General features: G+C 35.6%; 1 pseudogene; it reads right to left on the bottom strand.

The window, feature by feature from the left end:
• Nucleotides 1-11,569, bottom strand: part of LOC108989673 — a 74,717-nt pseudogene extending 63,148 nt beyond the window's left edge.
• Between the last annotated feature and the right edge of the window lie 752 nt (nucleotides 11,570-12,321).

Here is a 12,321-nt window from a genome sequence, read left to right as displayed (position 1 = left end):
CCCTTCGTAAGTATTTTCGCACGATGATTCCTTCACATAAGTTGTTCGTCTTTGAGTCTAGTTTCCGTGGATATATTATTAGTCACATTCCATTCTCATTTGGTCGGTCAAAAGTATTTTTAACCATGGAAAGGTCATTCTGGGCGTGAAACTGGAGAGTATGTTATGTTTTGGAAGTTTTGACCAGGCTAATGGACTTATCTTGGTCCGAAAATTTTATGGAGTGTTTTTAACATGTGTTTATGAATGTTCATTGAGGTTTTGTTGCATGAATAAAGCTTTTGATGATAGATTTGCTTAGAGTTAGAAACTTGAAAACTGGTAGTGGAAAAACAGTTTTTGTTTGGTGAAAGTTTGAATATTTCGTGGTTTAATCTTATTCCAAAGGCTTTGATATTTTTATACGATGATCCTAAGCCTCTTATATACATGTTAGGATGTTATTTCGAAGATATTTAGTATTATTTTTAAAGATATGATTTTCTATGCAAGAGGATTTCGGTTAGGCCTAAACTTTGATGTTTTTGAGTTAGATCCATGTTTTATTAAATTTTAGCCATGTGATTTTAAGTTTGATGGTTGGATCTTCTTTAGGACACATTTTTTAAACCATGTGATGTGTTAGTTTGAAGATCACATGTCTTTAAGCCATGGATCAAGAGATTGATCATAGTTAGTTGGGAAAATCAGTTTCTGTTTTGGACTAAGTTTAAAACCAAAAACTCCAAGTGTTGTTTTGTGTTTTTTGGTGAGTTTTGTTTGATGTTTTAAAGCATGTTTAATCTTAGGATGATGTTATGAATATGTTAGAAGTAAGATTTGATTTTTTTGGAATTCTTGGAGATGTTTTTATTAAGGTCAAAACTTGTGATTTAAGGTTTACTTTTTGTTAAAAAGTTTGGGTCTTTTTACAAAAAGTTTGGTATTGATAATTAGCTTTTTCTTAATGGATAGTTTTAAGGGTGTTTTTAAACTTAGGATAGGAAGATCTTTGTTACAAGATTTTGGTTTATTCATGAGTTTTGGAACTTGAAAGAATTGCAACCAAAATAAGACAAATGACCTATGTAGGTTTCGGCCATAGTGAGTTTTTCATAGTTGTGATTGGTTTTAAATTTTTCTGAGTTGAGATTTGAGTTTGGGACAAAATTTACATGAGGAATGTAAATTTTGGTAATTTTTTGGAATTAGGATATCAAATCCTTAAGTTAGGGGGTAAAATGGTCATTTGCCCACATGTAGAGGGTAAAATGGTAAATTTACTCTAAGTTGTCTCTTTTTACATTTCTAATTGTTAGTAATTAATTTCTAACTTTTAGAATAACCTTTTACAGTTCCTCGTGTTTCGCACTTTATTCTAGTAGAACGCGACGATCGAGGTAAGTTAGCTTTTAACTTACTATCAGTTTAATTTGTATGAGTGATAAGTAAGGGAACTAAATTCTATGTATGCATGTTATCATATGTGCCATGCCAAGTCATTACATATTTATCTGTTACACAGAATTTATTCTGTCATGAATTATTCATCTGTTACAAAAGATATTCTGTCACGTATTCTTATACATTGCAAGCATGTCATGTTAAGTTAAGTATGCCATCTGTTACATGTATTTCATGTCATGTAAGATTCACTGTCACATGTTACACCATGTTATGAAATGTTGTCTGTTATATGGTATGCCATGTTACGAAATGTTGCATGTTACATGTATGCCATGTTATGAAATGTATTCTGTTACATTTATGTCTTGAAGTATGTCATGTCTGTCATCTTATGTTCATGTCATGTTATGCTACGTCAGGACTTTTGTCTTTTATGTCACGATCATGTTACGTCACGTTACGAAATGTTATGTATGCCAGTTAAGTTATTCATGTCAATCACGACCCTAAGCGCTAGGATGGGGTAATATCCTAGTGGAACTCTTTTGTTCACGCTGGAGTGTCAAATAGGTGTGAAATTCCCTGGGTTGACAAAGTACAGTTAACAGGTTGCGAATGGGGCCTAATTAGCTGGTCACCGGAGCGCGCCAGGCACTGACGTCGATGGTGCCACACATTACGTTACGTGTGTCCACAGCAAGTGTGGCACAAACAAATAAGTCATGGGGCCACAACAACTGTAGAGCATGAAGTATGGGGCCACAACAACTGTGGAGCATACACTACGTGAGACACAACAATTGTGACACGTAGAATACGTGGGGCCACAACAACTGTGGAGTACGTATTAACGCTCTCACAGCTGGTATAGAAACCTGTGATGTGATGCGGTAATCGGCAGGGACACACGGCTCAAGGGGACCTGTGTAGTACCCATATGGTCACTTTAATGATTAAGTCTATTGAATAAGATTTCAAGTTCAAGTCATGTTTCAAGTTCACGTTATGTTACGTTCAAGTTTACGTTCACGCAATCATGGTAATCCCATGAGACAAGAATATGTTTCAAGTTCATGTTATGTTATGTTCACATTTACGTTATGTTCCAAGTTCACATTTATGTTATGTCATGCTCAAGTTCATGTTCAAATTATGCATGTTCACGTTCATGTTATGTTTTAAGTCCATGCGTAGAGAACGCCTTCATTACGTTCACTGCCACCGCTTGCAACCCCTACCCACACAAACAGCAACCCATAGCACTCGGCTTAGCAATGCCGTCACCTTCCCGATCCCTCTTGTGTGCAGAAACCCTCCACAACCTAAGCCCAAATAGACGTAACACTCAGCCGTGGAGGGAGCTCCTTGCAGAAACCAACGCCGTGTGCACTAGCCACTTCAGTTTTTCTTTTTTTTCTTTTCTCTCGATTTACCACTGCCACCGCACCACACCTTCAAGTAACCACAACCCAGCCGCTGCCACCAACGTCCTTCCCGTAGCAGCAACCCACGGATTACAATCAACGCTACCGTCGCGCCCCGCCCTAAGCCATCCTTCAACCCATTGTTGAAACCTCTGTTTTTGTCCCCGAAAACAGACCAAATTTCTTTTCTGTTTGCTACTGTTCGACGCAAACCAGCTGAGCGCCGCCGCTGCCAACCTCTTCCACGACATCGCCACTGAACAGCGAGTATCGTTGGGCGCTGCACTCCATCCAAGTTCGTCACTCTCCTCTCGGTAAGCTACCCTCGAACTCAACTCTCCTCTCCGTCCCTCTCTCTGTCTCTCTCTCTCACTCATCTTTCTTCCTCTCTCTCTCTCAATCTCAGTGCTCTGCCGCCGCGTGGACCACCTTCGACCTCCGCCCAGCACTGCCATTGCGTCTCTCGTTCTCTTCTCAGTGAGTATCTCACGCCTCGCCTCGCCGACTGCTGCACCGTAAACTCAATCAACGTTTTTCTCAAGAATTTACGTAAACTTAGTTTTACATACTATTTTGGATATGAAATTACAATATTACCCTTATTATTGGGTGGTTTCAATTTGGAATTATGTTTATATTAAATCTGTTTTTACATAGTTTTTGTGGGAAGTATAAGAAATTGTACATAAAATAAATAGGATTTTTTTTAAATTGTACTGTTGATAGCATATTATTTTTACAATAAGTGTGAAATTTGATTTTGAACATTTTAATTATAATCACAGAAAATCACATAAGTATTTTAACTTGTTATTAAGTAAAGTTTTATTTATAGGGTAAACAATATTGGTGTAATGTTATTTTTACACTTTAGATATGATTTAGTCTATTTGAAAAATATAGTTATGGTTAGTTTTAAAATATTTTGGGATAATTATATTATCCAGTATTAAACTTTATAGTTGGTTTTCAATAATAAATAGGTCTGACTTTTATATGTTTTAGTCATAGTTATTAAATCAATAGTGATGATTTTAGAAGGTAATGATTTGAAATTTTTGGTTTTGAGGATTTTAATAGGTTATTTTAGAAGCGTAGGATTGAATATAGAAATAAGAGATTAATTGGAAATTTACGAGAATTATGTGATTATTTTATAGATGACGATTAATTATTGCTCGACATTTTTGGGGAATTTCGAAAAAGCTAAAAGGTTCAGGTAAGCGGGGTTCCTATGCTAGACTTTGCATTAAAATAAAATGAGCTGAGGTTATTTTTGGAAAATATACATATTTGATTTTGAAAATAAATTTGAACTACCTCAATTATTTGTTTTGCATTACTCATGAGATTCTGTTTAAGAAGAAGGTATTTTCTATCATGACTGGTGTATACATGAGCTTATTTTTTTACATTATGTATCTGAACTTTGAAAACAAAGAGCGAATATGAAATTTGTGCATAAATTATGTTGTGATATGATTTTGTTCTGTTCTGAAGATTTTGTTCAGTACCCTGTTTGGATAAGACATGATTTCTGAAAACCTTTGGCATGACTCTCTGATTCTGAATTTGATTATGTTTCTGCTCTGTTCAGTTATGGCCCTGCCACGGGTTACAATAGTGGCATACGGCCCAACCATGGGTTACAATAGTGGCATACGGCCCAACCACGGGTTACAATAGTGGCATACGGCCCAACCACGGGTTACAATAGTGGATATGGCCCAACCACGGATAATAATAGTGGATACGGCCAAGCCATGAGTTATAATAGTGGATACGACCCAACCACGAGTAATAATAGTGGATACAGCTCTGCCACGGGTTATAGTAGTGGTCTCTGTTTTGAGTGCACACCTTGGTGACAGAGTGATTTATATTCTGCTTGGCTATCCGTAGATGCAAAATCCTACCACGGGGGTTATACATGGCCTCTGTTCTGATATGTTGTTCTGATGATCATGATGATCATTTATGCTATGCCAAAGAATACTTTTGAATGAAATTATTTCTAAATCTTCGTTCTGATATTTTGATAACATGTTTTGCTTCCGCACTTTGAAAATGAAAATATTTTGTTCTGCATTCTGATTTCTGTAAATGCTTTTGTTTACACAATAGTATATGTCCTCTGCTTACTGAGTTGTTGATAACTCACCCCTTATCTTCATATATTTTTCAGATAATTTTGATGGTTCAGTTGAAGAACAAGAGTAGAAAGTTTAGCAAGGTGTGATGATCATAGTGGAATAAGTGCCTGAGGATACAAATGCTTATTTGAGAGTCGTAGTTAGTAAACTGATTTATTTTTCGGGTATTTGATTTGATGAGTTGAGGATGTTTTCAAGTTTTTGGAGAATTTCTAATTTATGTTATTGGGGATTTCTTTATTGTCGCCATGGAGGAACTTAGATTTTTGGTTTGATTAAGTGGATTAATATTTGATGGGATTTTCTGGATTTTATAGTTGTGTTATTTAAGTTAATTTTAAGTATTAAGAGCTAACTCTCAGGACCTCCGGGAACGGGGCGTTACAGGTAGTCTACCATTTGCACTGCTGATATCTAACCTCCTACACTGATCGAGGGTTACTGTGTCGGCCACTGAGCGGAGGTCCCTTAACAAGATCACATTCAACAAGAGCAAGGGGCATTTGCGGAAGACTGCACCAGAACATCCTAGTGATCCTTCCACAGATCCAAATTCTTGTAGTGCTACTGCTGTTGAGAGACAGCCTCCTGAGGCTACTTTGGATCAGGTACGAGCTCAGTTTGTGGAGTTCGTTGAGCCCATCATGGAGAAACTTAGGGATCTAGAAGGATCTATTAAAATGTTGCAAGAGGAGGTTGATATACTAAGGAATCAATAATTATGATTGTTTTAATTATTATTTTACTTTTTTATGTTGTATTGAACATTATATATTTGACATGTAATTAATGTATGGTTTTTATTTCTCATGTTTACTACTTTGTTTATTTTTTCCATTTTACTTGCCGTTCATGATAATATAAAAAATGATACTATCTTTAAAGTTATATTTATATAAATTTAACATAAAAGAAATCATTATAAAGTTTTGAAGTTAATTACATAAAAGTAATTTATAAATTTATAAATTTTTTAACTCACCACAAATCAAAATATATAATATATACAAATTTTTATATTTTGAAAATGATAACAAATTAATGGAAAATATATTTATTACTTTAGTGGAAAAATATATGCACAAATCCATACTAATAAAAAAATTAATTGAATCTCTATCCATTCGAACAAAGAAATTTAAGTTCGAATGATTGTTAACTTACCCCGGGAAAGATAAATTAATTTCCCGCCAATATTATTATTTGAACAGATTATATACTGTTCGAACGGACATTAATTTCATGTTCGAATCTATTTTGTTTCGTTCGAACGGTTTTCCTTTTGTGAGACGATTTTGTTCGTCACAAAATATCTTGTTGAAATGGATATTTTTCCGTTCGAATGAATTTAGTAGCTCAGGCATTTTTAGAGACGAAAGGTAAATTTCGTCTCCAAAAATGACTTTAAGGGACGAATTTCGTCCCTAAAAGTCAAATTTCTTGTAGTGTATATATAATTAAAAGAAAATGTAAAAATTGCAACATCTCCTCTGAAAAATATGCCATATATATATAAAAACAAAGCAACAAGAAAAAAAAGCAAGAAATTACATGATATAGTACCTGAGGTTCACCAATCCAACGAAAAGGATTGGTGGAGAGGCCAACCTCTTGGTGATGAACACTTCGGTGCCACCGGTCGCTAAGTAATAGCTTGAACTCCCCATCATAATGAAATGGCTCTTTCTCTTCTTCTCCCACCTCCACTATCAGAGACACATACAACCCTGCTGATCTTTGCATGCCAAAGTGCCCGTTGTAAAAGTATGTTCCTGCCTGAAATTAAATTAACCAACACATGCATATATTTCAAAATTAAGGTTTAAGTACAAGAGAGAGAATTACCCTGTCAACTTTGAACCTATAATGAAAGGTCTCTTCAGGGTTAATGATAACACACTGCGAAATGGAAGCAATTCCATCTGTCCAAGGTGTTCCAAACTGTAAAATAAGAAAGTAAAACGAGAATAGATCAATAAATTAAGAATTAATTCATATTTTAGATTCTTTCCTACATCTCATCTCATTTTATCTAATAATTACAACTTTGTCAAATTTTCACATAAAATAAAATAAATAATTCAACTTTTTCAAATTCCAAAACAAAAATAATACTAAAAAAATAAATTCTAACAATATTTTATTCAACTTTTATCTCAACTCATCTCATTTCATCTTATTTGTGAAAGCAAACAAGTCCTTAATTTTTCTGGATAGAACTAGAACCTTTAATTTGTCTGGATCTGGGGCCAAATGGGAATATTGAACGTATCATCTATATGTTTCTGTTTTTTTTTTTTTAATAGGCAAATACTTCATTTCATTAAGGTATAAAACCTTAAGACAGGGTACAATAGTGTTGATCAATGAAAATTACATTCTCAATGAAAGGAGGAACACTATTCCACCAAATATTCATGTCTTCAATGGACCATGCATGCCTAGCAAGTCGATTGGCAGCCTCGTTAGTTGATCTATTGCTGTGTTGGAGCTTGCATTGAGGAAATCTTTGCATCAGATTTTTAATATCAGCAACCACTAATCTAATTGCAGCATTGGATTCTGCAACCTTATTAACTTCCTTCACCAAGAACAAGTAATCACTTTCTGTAATACCCCGTATTTTAGCGTATTTATTTATTTTATGTGGAAGATTTTTTAATTAATTTAAATATTATTGTTCTTGTTTTAAAAATTTATCGAATTTTTCTCGTTGGATTTATTTTATAATTTTTTAAGTTGTGAAATTTATTTTGATGTGCTTTGGTGATATTAATTAATATTTGTTTTTAAATTTGCTTCTTTTTGCTTTAATGAATAATTTTATTGTTGGACTTTAATTGTTATTGTTTTATTTATTTTTCTTCTTTTCTTTTTTTTTTCTCCCACACACGACACTACACGGTGCACGTCTATCTCTTTTCTTTCTCTAGGGTTTTTCTTAGCACCCATATAATTTTACACTTTCATCCAGACCTTCGAAACTGCCTTGTATCCTCGCTGCATCCAGCCTCCAGAGATCACCATCGTGCAGCCCCTCCTAGTTCGACGCCACCGTTAGCGTCCTTCACCAAGGCTCAACGCCTCTTTGTGCCCCATCGCGTCCGTCTCGGCCTCAGCCGCAGCAGCATGCCATTACCGTGAGAGCGTCCCGCTCATACAAGGAGGTCAGCAACCGCGGGCAACCATTGCACCACGTGAGACGCTGAGCAAGCGGATTGCACGGCAAGAGACTCGCCCGCGCACGGCCAAAAGCCATCCTGCATCTTCACGGTTTTACCCAACCGTCTGCTGGAAAACACAGCCTCCCAAGGAAGTCAAGTTGCCGCTTGCTCCTCCTCAACGCTGCCATACCCCGCCACTGAGACCCCCCCACCAATGTAGCCTTCGATAGCCATCCCGCAAGCCTTTGTTTTTCACTCCCGAAACAGAGGATGTTTCTCCTCCTACCGTGAGCCATTGCAACCTTTAACCACTGTGAGCTCCTTCACGTTGCGGCTCCAGAAACCGCCGGCGAAGTTTTCCGTCATCCCAGGTCCGCCTCTTACCACCCCGCCGCATGGTAATCTCCCTTTCTGTTTTCTGTCTCTCACGTTGGTTTACTCTCCCGTAAGCTCTCTCTCTCCGTTATCTCTCTCACCGTGCATCTCTCTCTCTCTCTCTTTCTCGTTCAGTGCATAGACACCGAGTGCACCACCTCCCGTCGTACATCGCCCCGTCGCACTTCACCATCTCGGTGAGTCCCTGCCGCCGCTGCATGGTTTTTTTTTTATTCTGTTGTATGTTTATTGTTTGTTTTACGTTTAGGGTGTTTATATATATATTTATATATATATATGTGTGTGTGTGTATTTTTATAAGTAAAGTTTTAACTTGGGCACTTACTAGTTTTAACCTAATATATTAGGAAACTTCACGGTTTGAGTTTTCGGCTGAGACGTATTTTTGCATTGAGTTTATATTTAAATAGGATTTTGTTTTAAGTTTCAACAAATATTATATTGTATTTTAATAATATTGTTTGTTAAAAGAAGTAAATCTATTTTTTTTCATAAGAGGTGAGTTTTTCATGAATTATTTTAGGAAAAGTTTAGTAACTAGTGTATTCTTTTTATTTATAAAATATTGTTGGTATTTTAGATATTTTGAATATTAATTTTTTTATTGAGTTCTATATTTATCATAATACTTTTTCGATAATTTTTTCTTCTTCGGTACGAATTCGATTAAGTAAATATTGATGGTCTTAGAAAATGATGATATTTTAAGGTTATGAGGATTTTAAGTTTTGAGGAATTTGATAGGCTATTTTAGAAGCGTAGGATTGAATATCGAAATGTTTGAGTAATTGAAAATTTATGGAAGTTACGTGATTATTTTATAGGTGACGATTAATATTTGTTCGGCATTTTTGAGGATAATTCTGAAAAGCTAAGAAGTCCAGGTAAGCGGGGTTCCTATGCTAGACTTTGCATAAAATAAAATGAACTGAGATCTTTTTTGGAAAATGTGCATGTTTGTTTATGAAAAGAAATCTGAAAACAATCTCAGATATTTGTTCTGCATTACTCATGAGATTCTGTTTAAGAAGAAAGTATTTTCTGTCATGACTGGTGTAGACATGAGTTTATTTTTGACATTCTGTTATTGAACTGAGACAAATAAGTGAATATGAAAATTTGATAAATTTCCCATGTGACGTGAAGATGTTCTGAATCTGTTTTGGAAAATGTGAAATGATCTGAATATCAGTACTCTGTTTTGATATTATGTGGCATCTGAAAAACCTTTGGCATGACTTTCTGATTCTGTTCTAACTCTGATTCTGACTCTGATATAGTGATTCTGATTCTGTTTTGCTCTGATATGTGGCCCTGTCACGGGATATAATAGTGACCTTTGGCCCTGTCACGGGATATAATAGTGACCTCTGGCCTTGTCACGGGAGATAATAGTGACCTCTGGCCCGCCACGAGATATAATAGTGGTTTTCTGTTCTGAGTGCAATCGTTTTGGTAATAAGGTGATTTATGTTCTGCTTGGCTTTTCGCAGGATGCACACCACGGGGGTTAAACATGGTCTCTGTTCTGATATGATGCTCTGATATGATATGATAAGACGAAGATGTTTAGTCATATTGTGCCAAAGGAGTCTTTGAATATGAAAAGTTGGTTTCTGAATATGAAATATTTGAGAAGTCGCTCTGATTTTCTGATAAGATGTATTTTTTGAGATTTGCATAATGATACTGAAATGTTTTGTTTCTGCATTCTGAACTTTGTGAAAATGCTCATGTTTACACACTAGTATATGTCCTCTGCTTACTGAGTTGTTGATAACTCACCCCTTATCTCCATTTATTTTTCAGATGATTTTTGAATAGACCAGTTAAGGATCAGGATTATGGAGTATTGGTGAGATGATTATTTAAGCATAGTGGATTACTTATAGAAGATTTCTGAGAAGTGGCGGATTTTATTAAGGGACTTTGTAGTATTCTGATGACGTTATATTTTGGAGTCTATAAATTTATTGATGAATTGTGAGTTTTAAGTTATAGGGAGTAACTCTCCGATCCCTACGGGACCGGGGTGTTACACTTTCAATAATCAATTTACGTATACCAATATTCAAGCAAAATTGTAAGCCTTTTAGTAAAGCCATTGATTCTACTTGCTCTAGTTCCAATTGCACGGATTCTGCTCTACTTATTGCCATAATAACATCTCCCACATGATCCCTTAAGATAGCACCCAATCCAACTTTATTCAACTTAAAAAAGAGGGCCCCATCTATATTGAGTTTGAGGAAATCCTGAGAAGGTGGTGACCACCTATACAACAGATTCTTTGTAGTAGGAAGTCCCTTTTGATGCACAACATTTTCTGACTTCAATTTCTTCAAGAAAGCAAATCTAATAACTTGTTGCGGTGGTAAAGAAACCTGGTCATGGACCATCTTGTTCCTTTTGAACCAAAAGCCCCAAGCCATTAAGAAGAAATCTGTCAACTCATCAACTGAACCTTTAAAGAAAATCTCCATTGCAATTGATATGAAGGAACTAAAATGGAAATCATGTTGTAAGATAGCAAATTTTCTAACCCAGATCTCATGAACAAGGGGGCATAACAACAAAGCATGGTTTAAGTCCTCCATCTGGTATTGATAGAAACAACATTGTCCACTGATATCTAGCTTTCTGTTAATAAGATTGGCCTTAGTGGGTAAACTTTCCTTGCATGCTCTCCAAGCAAAAGCTTTGACCTTGTGAGGAATTTTTAATCTCCAAAGAGCATTCCAAAATTTTTTCATCATAGCACCATTTGAAGGCTCACCAGAATCACCAAGCAAGTTTTAAAGAATATGTAGGCACATTTAACAGAGAAATTTCCTGACTTTTCAAGCTCCCACATCCACTTATCCATGTCACTTGAGGCACTAGGATGCAATCTTAAAACAGCGTCTGCAATCTTTGGATTGAATAGAGCTCTTACTTTTGATAGATTCCACCAGTTAGTACTAGGATCAATTAAAGTAGACACCTGATCCTCCAATTGACAGACTTGCTCCTCCCATCCGGTTACTACTTCCAGCACACAGTTCATGTCTCAGATTTTGAATCCCAGGAATCCAAGCATCTCTTAAGATGTGAATTGATCTTCCATTTCCCACATTCCATCTACCACATTTCACAAGCAATTTTTTTGCCTCCCTTCTTCCTCTCCAAGCATAGGAGAGATTACCAACAATGGAAGCTTCCAACAGGTTTCCATAAGAAAAGTATCAGTAGCATACATTTTATAGAATAAGCTCTCTTTATTCTACAGTAATCTCCAAGCTTGTTTTGCCAACATAGCCATATTGAAAGTCTCAAGATCCTTAAAACCCATCCCTCCAGATTTTGATTGACACATTTTCTTCTAGCATATCCAATGCACTTTCTTTTCCTCATTTTTTTGTCCCCTCCAATATCTGGCCATTATACTCTCAATTTCAGAACAAAGCTTGGATGGGAGCTTGAAACAACTCATGGCATAAGATGGAATTGCCAAAGCAATAGCCTTGAGAAGTGTATTACCTGAGTCCTACTACGTAGGTCCTTACGTCATTTTATTAATTTTTTAAGTTAAATATTTTGAGATAAAGACTTTTATTATTTTTAATTATTTTATTTTAAGATGAGTATACTTTATTTTAAAAAATGATTTATTAAAATAAATCAAGGGTATGATTTTTAAGACTTTGAAATATTTTCCCTTAAGCCCTTTAATTTTATTCATTTAAGAAATAACCCAATTATTCTCTACCATTAGATTGATAGATAAAAAGTATCCTTGAGGTGGATAGATCTCCACCA

This window comes from Juglans regia, chromosome 14, assembly GCF_001411555.2.
Source record: "Juglans regia cultivar Chandler chromosome 14, Walnut 2.0, whole genome shotgun sequence".
In the NCBI taxonomy this organism is placed as follows: Eukaryota; Viridiplantae; Streptophyta; class Magnoliopsida; order Fagales; family Juglandaceae; genus Juglans; species Juglans regia.
Note: the sequence above shows the minus strand (reverse complement) of the source record. Positions and strands in the feature narration are given on the sequence as shown.